A 9,246-nucleotide genomic window follows, 5' to 3' on the forward strand; every position below is an offset into this window, starting at 1 on the left:
GATACTCGGGAGGCGTAGCCCTTATGTGGAAGAATGAGGAAATTGCAATTGACCCAGTAGCTATAACAGACCAAGAGATACACGTCAATGTGCCGGTAAACAATTCAACTAACTCTTGGCTGCGTTCACTAATTTATGCTAGTACCGTACATGTGAATAAAGTTATTCTTTGGAATAACGTGCAAAAAGTTTTCCAAAATTGCAAAAAGCCATGGCTGCTATGCGGAGACTTTAATGAAGTCACTGCAACACATGAAAAATATGGGGGCAATCCTATAAGCAATAAAAAAACAGCCGCCTTTATAGAATGTATGGAGAACATTGGTATGGTTGACTTGGGCTTCACGGGTAGTAAATATACATGGACGAATAAAAGGAAAAAACAGAGGCCAAGTCATACTAGAATGACTGGACAGGTTTTTAGCTAATGCAGACTGGTTACGTATTTTTAATGATCCTACAGTGACACATCTCCCCCACACACACTCTGACCACTGTCCTATCATCCTAAACACTGACAAAAGTATGGGGAAACCAAAACCCTTTTTTCGATTTGAAACCATGTGGCTAAGACATCCCGAATTTAAACCCTTAGTAAGCCAACACTGGCTAAACAAGCATAATTACCCCAATATTCTTGAAGACTTCACCCAGGCCGCCTTTGACTGGAATAGAGACGTGTTTGGTAATATTTTTTACAAAAAAAAAATCCTTCTAAGCAGCTTAGCGGGCCTCCAAAAAATGGACCCCAACAATAAGCACAATTATTATTATAATCTAGAAGATCCGCTTATTACTCAACACAATGATGTTCTAAAAAGCGAAGAAAGATTTTCGGAAATTAAAATCTAGGGTGCAATGATTAAATGAGGGGACGCAAATACCAAATTCTTCCACATTTCTACAATACAAAGACGCCGAAAAAATCGTATTATTGGTCTAATTGACCAGGGCGGTAAATGGAACCATGACCTACAACAAATAAATACCAACATTCTCAATCACTTCTAACACACTTATACTACAGAGATGACCACCTCCATTAAGTCCAATCCAAATCCCACCTTAGCCACCAATCATCTCAACCAAGACACTTGGGACAACTTAACAAAAGAGCTGTCAGAATAGGAAATTCACAAGGCTATCCTCTCTTTTAAACCTCTGAAAGCACCGGGCCCTGATGGCCTACACCCCGTCTTTTTCCAAAAAATTTTGAGTGACACTAAGGAGGCTGTCACACATCTTTGTTTCGAAGCTTTTAAAAATCATACCATTCCCGCAGAAATCAATATCACCCATGTTATTCTTATCCCTAAAGTAAAAAACCCGACCACCATTACCTAATACCGCCCCATCAGTCTCTGCAATACCATTTACAAAACTATCACCAAAATTATAGTAAATCGGATTAGACCCTTATTGAATGACATTATTAATCCTACTCAATGTAGCTTTATATCGGGAAGGAGATCTGTAGACAACGCCATCATAGTCCAAGAAGCCATCTGTCACGACCCAACCCCGTAGGCCGTGACTGGCGCCCTACTTGGGCACCCTGACGTACCTATTCAATCGACTCACAAACAGATAGCATATACGGCCATAAATACTATATGCCGTCTCAAACTATATCAAACTGTTTCAAACACATTTCAACGCAACCGAGTGCGGACATATATATATATATCACGAAAAGCCGGCAAGGCTGTCAAATATGTCAAAAGCCGACAAGGCTACCAAACGGCACAACGACCCAAAACATATACAAAACGCACGCCAACAAGGCTGCCATAACGAAAGAGGTCATATAAACACAACTGTACAGAAGTAGGCACACACACCCACAAATACGTCTACAGACCTCTAAACAGACCAACAGAACATATGGCGGGACAGGGCCCCGCCGTACCCCTGAACAAATGTATACGTACATAGCGAACAAGATATATATACCAAAAGTGTATGCTCTGAAATGAGAAGAGCACTCCAACAGCAGAAGAGGGGATGTCCTAAACCGGTGGATCACCAAACTGTGCGTCTGTACCTGCGGGCATGAAACGCAGCTCCCGAAGAAAGGGGGTCAGTACGAAATATGTACTGAGTATGCAAAGCAGAATGTACAGAAAGTAAGTCTGAGACATAAACGAAATGGAAGTATCAAACATAAATGCAAATCCAACATATCAAATTTGTTTACTTTCAAAAACATGTAAGTCATGCATCGGGTACAGAAGAATATGGTCGCCCAGCCGTCAATGGCGCCATAACACAGCATAACACCAGAAAGTCTCAAATCTCCGTATCCCCATCACATATCACATCACAACATAACGCCATACACAGCATAACACCAAATATAGGTGGAACCCGACCCTCTTTTGCGAGTAGCTCGGTGAACCATAAACACAGCATAACTCCGGAGTATATCAAAGCGCGCACGATAACAAAACCGACCCGGGACTCGGCGAAGGGAATAACAAAATGCACGAATGGAGTCGTGAGTAGTCATATGCATAAAATCAATATCATAAATTCAAACATAAGCACAACGATCATATTTGAAAATCGAAATAACAGTCTTAACAAATTCTTTCAAAATCTCCCGAATTTCATAAAGGGAAGTCGCGGGACCCACGGATGGGAATTTACCCAAGTCGGGCCCGCTTATGGAAAACATACTCTTTATGCGTAATGCAAACTTTTATGAAAATATATTGGAGCAATCCGAGCATTTATGTGAAAGTTATGGCATTCGGAAATTTCGGAGTTCTTTAAAGTGAAACCTTTTTGCGTAAAGTTCGAAAAAGCGATTTTTTCAAATACATAAAGGTTCATATTTCATCAAATCATACATAAGAGTGCCAAAGACCATATACGGATCATAACATGCTCGGATTTCAGATTTGGAATTTTCCTTAAGGCTCTAATTTAGCCTATGAAAACTAAGACATGCCAAAAAGAAAGGAAGTTGCCTTACATACCTCGAACGCACTTCCAAGATAGCCAATCTAAAGTTAATCCAAATCTACGCCTCGGGCTCCCCAAGGTCTACAATTACGCCGACGAATACCAAACATTAGCTAAGGGCACTTAAGCCATTCATTCCAAACTAATCATTAAATTCTACAGAAAATTCGGCAGCACTTCCCCTGTAAATAGGCCATCCCGAGAATTTATCTCGCTCAAATTCAACAACAACAACCACAATAACCAACCTAGTAACATTGATAACCAATTCGAAAGGCAAAATAATAATAGTAGCTCTCTTTTACGCCATTCGACAACTTTCCAATTATTCAATTCTATGGCTTACATTCAAGTCACAATATCGTTCATACATTCGATTATCAACCCAAATCCATACTAACAACTTCAAGAACATTCTAAACAATTCACATAATTTTTCCAACAAGCCAAGAATTTTTCTCTATGTTGGCCGAAAACAGTCCCCTTAGCCGAGCAGCCCCTTTTTTTTTCACTTTCCTCATTTTCAAGTCATGTTTTGTATCACAATCCACAATAGAACGATATGATTTTCATAAAATGTACAACTTACGTCAAACGCACAACTAGCCTCAAAACAGCCCACAAATTCTCAACATCAAACTTAAGTCATTTAAAGCTCATTTCCAAACTAGAATTCGTATCGACGATAACTAAAATAACGATAGTAAAGCGATCTTCGACACATTATAAGACTCACATTCGTCCCCACTACACATATACATATGTTAATGATTATTATATATAAGGATTGCATTAAGTGCACCAAGTTCTCCAAATCAGTCCGCGACGCCTACTATATCAATTCGGGACATTTAACTCTCATTTCCAACCTACAAGTCATCACAATAACCATTACGACGCTAAGCGATATAAATTCATTTTTTGCCAAACATTTGGGGCTACACACGGCTACATTACATCCATGTATACATATATTGACGATTGGTATTCTCTTCTCCACTCTACAACAATTAACAAACTACAAAGAACCAATTTATCAACTCAATCACACAACACACACATACACCCCACACGGCCCACATACCAAACACACAACCCCACTTCAACATTCCATATTTCATTATTTCTATCCATTTTAGCATACTACAATAGGCATACAAGATTCACAATACATAAACAAGATGAAATCTTACCTTTGTTCTTCACTTCCTCCAATAGCTAAGGTTTGCAATTGGGCACTACTAATGGTTGGATGACCCAACAACTCTTCCACGCTACTTAGGGACTTCAATATAGTGGGTTTATACCAAGGAATTAATTTTTGAGAAGCTAGAAATTGATTTGGTTTTCTTGAGGCTTGGCCGAAAACAGTGGGGAAAGAGGAGCTCCCAAGTTCTTCTTTCTTTTCTAAGTGTAAAGTGATAGAAGATGACTTGAAGTCATCTTTTAAGTCTCCTTAAAATATCTATATTAACTTTGGCCCACACAATGTGTTGGACCAATTAAAATTGGTCACACAATGTGTGGGACCAATCCCATTTACATGGCCACCATGGCATTTTTGTACAACATTTTAAATTCCAATTTTATGAATTTTGGTCCCAATTTTTCCTAAGTGTTCAATGCCACCAATTTCATATATAACTTATGTCTCACAATAAAATCAAATGGTCAAAAGTCCCGACTTCAAATCCCGGAATAATCTTGGCCTTAAATTACCATAGTTAATCCGGGTTGTCCCAATGTATAAAAATACGGGACGTAACACCATCCATTCCTTTCAAAAGAGTTCTAACACTAAGCCAAAAATGATGCTAAAAATAGACCTGGAAAAAGCTTTTGACCGTCTTGAATGGTCTTTCATCCATGACTCCCTTAATGAACTAAACTTTCCAAAAACGCTGATTAAAATGATTATGAACTGTATTTCTACAACCACCACCGCTATAATGATCAATGGAAATCCATCTGAATATTTTGAACCTAATAGAGGCATCAGACTTGGGGATCCACTGTCCCCTTATTTTTTTTATCATTTGTATGCAAGACTTATCAAGAAGAATTGACCATGAAACAGATATTAGTCAATGGAATCCAATTAAAATAAGCTAATCTGGGCCTCTCCTCTCTCACCTCCTCTTTGCAGATGACCTGGTCCTTTTTGCGGAAGCAAATGAATCCTCCACCACCTCTATCATCAAAACTTTTAACTCCCTCGCAATTCATTCTGGCCAAAAGATCAATTTTAATAAATCAAAAATCATCTTCCCCAAAAATGTCCCTCAAACCACCATCGATTCCATTTCGGGAAGACTGAACATTAAGCCCTCAGCTTCTTTTGGAAAATACTTAGGATTCCCCATCACCAACCTTCAACCAAAATACTCTAACTACCAACCTATCATTGATAGGATGAATGCTCGCCTAAAAGGTTGGAAAGCAAAAATGCTCACAATGGCAGGAAGAATAACTCTTGCACAATCTGTTCTCAATGCCATACCTGTACATGCAATGCAATTAAATATGCTGCCCGCAAAAATAAGGGACCACATAGATAGAATCCAAAGAAATTTTATTTAGGGTACAACCGCCGAAAAAAGGAAAATCCATCTCGCCAACTGGGAGCAAGTAACCAAACCAAAATCATAAGGGGGACTGGGTATACAAACTACTACAAGTAAAAACATATCTTTACTCAATAGTCTCATTTGGAGAATGCATAGAAACAAAGAAAACCTTTGGACAAAGATTATCCTTGCCAACTATAGAGTTACTAGCCGTAACCATATCATTTCTGCTAGGAGCGCAGACGTATATATTTGGAAAAGCACCTTAAAAGAAAAAAGCACTTTTTCCCAAGGTACTGCTTAGTCCATAGGAAAAGGACTCTCCATAAACCTTTGGGAGGATAGATGGCTAGCCTCGACAAAATCACTGCGAGAATTAATTTATGGACCTCTACTAGAACATGACTTTACTAAGCCCCTTAGCACTATTCTTCAACTAAACTCTTGGAATTTTCAACAATTACCTTTTGAATTGCCTCAATCCATCGATAGCCAAATCCAAAACACTTACCTTCCATTCTCAGAAAACTCACAGGATTCAATCTACTGGATTGGGTCTCCTAATGGGGAGCACTCAACGAGAGAAGCCTATAAGATATATCAATCAACCATAGCCAAAAATAATATACCACCCGACCTATCTCTTAGTTGGATCTGGAAAATCCATGCTCTAAATAAAATCAAACCTTTCCTATGGTTGTTAACCTCTAATAAACTGCCCACTGCCTCTCTACTTTATAGCAGACATATCCTCCTAGATAATCTCTGCAAACACTGCCTTATATTGGAAGATCCTTATCACATCTTTATTAGCTGCCCCAAAGCAGCCGCCCTATGGCAAAATCTCGGGATAGACACACCTAATGAAATAGATTTCATTCCTTGGATCCATGCACACTGCATTTCCAGCCAATACATCACAATACCACAACAACATAGAATGCCTTTAAAGACTCTAATTCCCATGGCCTTATGGCACATCTGGATAAATCGAAACAGTAACTTATTCCACAATACTCATAATACCACTAACATTGCCAGGATTTGCGATCATGTCCTAGAATACTACCACCTAACCTATAGTAAAAACACACAATCTACTCATAACAATAGAGTCACCTCGGCTATTTGGTGGGATAAACCACCCATGAACTGGTACAAATTAAATACGGATGGGGCTTACCACAGTACCACAAACAACAGTGGCACAGGAGGCATTATTCGAAATACAACAGGCCATTGGGTGAAAGGATTCGTAACACGCATCATAGCCCAATCAGCCCTTCATGTAGAAATCCAAGCGCTATTACAGGGCCTGGAGCTAGCTTTCACTAAAAATCTATTTCCACTCATAGTGCAAGTCGATAATCAGGTATTAGTAGAACACTTAAACAGGAGAACACTTATTATATCTCACACAAATACTCTTGATGACTGCAGGTTCCTCCTACACGCTATGGAGAATGCAGCAGTTCAGCACATCTTTCGGGAAGCCAATAAGGTGGCGCATGAACTTGCGAAGTTTGGACTTCATGCTACTAACCAGATTTTGGGAGAACCAACCTTTTGGGATTACCCACCTACTATGTTTATTCGGCTTTTAAATAACGACTATTTAGGAAGGTCATCGTTAAGATCCTTCCCATGTAACTAGCACAAACAATATTGTTACTTTCCTGTATTTCGTTTCAGTCTATAAAAGTCTTCATTCAGCAAAAAAAAAAATTATGGGAAAATGGTAAAAAAGAAAGGAGAAAAAGAATAGAAAAAGAGAAGCGGGGCAATGAAAAGGAAACGAGACAATGGTGGGAGAAAGAAAGGGGCTCAAGTTTTGTCACTGTAAACATTAGGGGTGTACATGGATCGGATTGGTTTGGGTTTTTTAAATATCAAATCAAACTAATTATGTCGAGTTTTTAAATTTACAAACCAAACCAAATCAATAAAAGTCGGGTTTTTCAACTTTGGATATTCTCTGATTTTTTCCGGTAAAGTCTTTATACAAAACATAAAACTTGTACTTCAAATATTTCTTTAGTCCTAGTAAGATACAACTATCTACTTAAGGTGTTTCTAAAGAAAATAATACAAAATGTGAGATGAGTGATGGCATTGTACTAAAATATTCAACAAAAATATAATGAAATCGCTAACGCATAATGAAAATTGATCAAAATCTAAAGGTACTAAGTCATGCTAAAAATAGGTACGACTAATAAGTATTAATTACGACTAAATATCAAATAAATACTCAATTAAATTACGTATTTACATTGTCTAAACCGATGCAAAACTAAGAAATAGATAGCCAAACATTATTGTCATTCCTAGCGTTAGAATTGTATTTCTTTTGTTAGCATTAGCATGTATTTGGTTTTTATTTGGACTTTAATTGAGTTACTAACTTTTTTTCATTTGGGGTGGTCTTTAAGTTTTGCCCTTCGCCTAATACCCTGAAGTTGTGGGTTCGAACCCCAGCTCAGTAAAAAAAAAAAAAAAATCGCAAGGCAGAAATTTTGCCTGTGCTCATGCAAATTCTGTCTTAAGGCAGAATTTCTGCCTGAAGGGTAAAATTTAAAGACCCATTTTGAGTGATAAAAATTAAAGACCACCCCCAGCGAAGGGCAATCCTGCAAATTGCCCAGTTACTAATATCTATGGTTTATAAAACTTGTTGGACCATTCAAAATTTTAAGTCCAAGCTTGAAATAGTATGTGAAAAGACAAAAACAATGAAAAAATTAAAACATATTTATAAATTACATTATAAATAAATGTTTTTACATATAAAATATTTTTAAAAAGTGTAAGTGTGTATTGTCGGGTTGGTTTGGTTCGGTTTGACTTTTTTTTTTTTTTTGTAGTTAAAACCAAACCATACCAATTATGGTCGGATTTTTATTTCCAATACCAAACCAAGTCAAACCAATCCACTAGTCGAGTTTTTTTCTCAGTTTGACTCGTGTTGTCGGTTTGGTGGGGTTTGTCAATTTTCTTTATACACCCCTGGTAAACATATTTGACCAGAAAGTTTTGCTTGATGAGAATTTACCCGTAATCTATGTTTATATCGAACAAATAAATTTACCATGGTTTAATAATAAACTAAGTAAAAATGTACATTAATAATTATAGTTAGGTAATTTATAAGGAGAGTGCAGAAAGCACGTATCATCATACTATTATTAATTTGGCATAAATATATATATTAAACATAAAATTGTTATCGTTTTGTTTTACATGGAACGTGTATATCTGTCCATGACTTCCCATAAAATAAGGGGAAATTTTAATAATGTACTCAGCATAAGAAATTACATCCACGTAATCATATTTTTAATTTACATCCGCATAGTCACTTTTTTCACGATATACAAAATTATACAGAAATATACAACTTTATTCATCTATTATAGACAATGTATCAACCTTGTATAAAAGTTTATAATAATGTACAAAAGGTGTTTATACACACTTTTATGCTAGTATATAATATTATACAAACTTATACAAGAGGTGTTTATACACACTTCTACATTGTGTAAAATTATATAATAGTGGAGATTCGGTGGAGATCTGGTGGTACAGGGGATAGGATAAAGGAGACGACCTCTCCAGTGGAGAAAAGGTGGTACAACGGAGAGGATGAAGGAGACGACCTATCTGGTGGAGAATCGATGGTACAACATAGGCCTGTGCACAAATCGGTTCG

This window comes from Lycium barbarum, chromosome 7 (assembly GCF_019175385.1).
Source record: "Lycium barbarum isolate Lr01 chromosome 7, ASM1917538v2, whole genome shotgun sequence".
Lineage (NCBI taxonomy): Eukaryota > Viridiplantae > Streptophyta > Magnoliopsida > Solanales > Solanaceae > Lycium > Lycium barbarum.